Source organism: Rutidosis leptorrhynchoides, chromosome 11, assembly GCF_046630445.1.
Source record: "Rutidosis leptorrhynchoides isolate AG116_Rl617_1_P2 chromosome 11, CSIRO_AGI_Rlap_v1, whole genome shotgun sequence".
In the NCBI taxonomy this organism is placed as follows: domain Eukaryota; kingdom Viridiplantae; phylum Streptophyta; class Magnoliopsida; order Asterales; family Asteraceae; genus Rutidosis; species Rutidosis leptorrhynchoides.
The window spans coordinates 123,125,899-123,127,252 of record NC_092343.1 but is presented as its reverse complement, the minus strand read 5'-3'; positions in this window follow the sequence as shown (position 1 = coordinate 123,127,252).

The following is a 1,354-nucleotide window of genomic DNA, read 5'->3' as shown; positions in this document are numbered from 1 at the left end:
TGAAATTATTATTAAAAACTATCGTTAACATTATCATTAATAGGATTATTAAAACTATTATTATTATTAACATTGATATTATAATTATTTTATCATTTTAAATATTATTCATGTTACTAAATTACTATTTTAACAAACGAATGATATAGAAATATTTATTTCATACAACATGACAAAAATTATACTTCTATTTAAAATATAAATAAAATGAAAATATAATGAAGTAAATAAGATATTGATAGAAAGATTATATCATTAATAACAATATATATAAATTGCTAGATTACAAGTATATGTGTTAATATATATACATAATTGATATAGGTTCGTGAATCCGAGGCCAACCTTATACGTGTTCAATGATGTTATATGTATTTTTACTACAAAATACATTAGGTGAGTATATAGTCCCTTTTAAACTTTAAATATTTTTGGGCTGAGAATACATGCGCTGTTTTTATAAATGATTTACGTTATGGACACAAGTAACTGAAAAATATATTCTACGTTGAGTTGTACCACTGGCATACTTCCCTGTAGCTTGGTAACTATTATTTACAGCAGTATTGTAAACGCGAATCCTGTTGATAGATCTATCGGGCCTGACAACCCCAACCGGACTGGACGACCAGTATTCAACGGTTGCACAGTACTTCGTTTCGTGACTATACTTGGTACAGTGTAGTAAAATTTCATAATAAAGGGAATATGCGACGTGATTAAATGTTAAGTATGGTTACCAAGTGCTCAACCACTTAGAATATTTTTATTAAAATGTTTACATATGAAATCTTGTGGTCCATAGTTAATACGCTGCTAGCATCAAACCTATATCTCACCAACTTTATGTTGACTTTTTAAAGCATGTTATTTTCAGGTATAAATTAAGTCTTCCGCTGTGCAATAGCTCATATTAAGGACCTTACTTGGAGTCGATCATCGCGATGGAACCAACTGTTGATGATATCGTCCGGGAGGATAAGGACGGGTCTTTACAACTACTAATTGTGAACTACTAACGTTGGACTGCTAACTTAACAAGTTAAATCGTTAAAACGTAATAAAATATGATATGAATATATTTCTATCATACTTTGATATATGTATATATTTGTTATAGGTTCGTGAATCGACCCGTGGCCAAGTCTAATTCTCGATGAATTAAAAATTTGTGAAAGTGAGTTATAGTCCCACTTTTATTATCTAATATCTTTTTGGGATGAGAATACATGTTGTTTTATAAATGTTTTATAAAATAGACACAAGTAATTGAAACTACATTCTATGTTGAATTGCTATACCGGATATCGCCCTTGTTGAACTTGGTAGCCCATGAATTAGTGTTTATTATAAT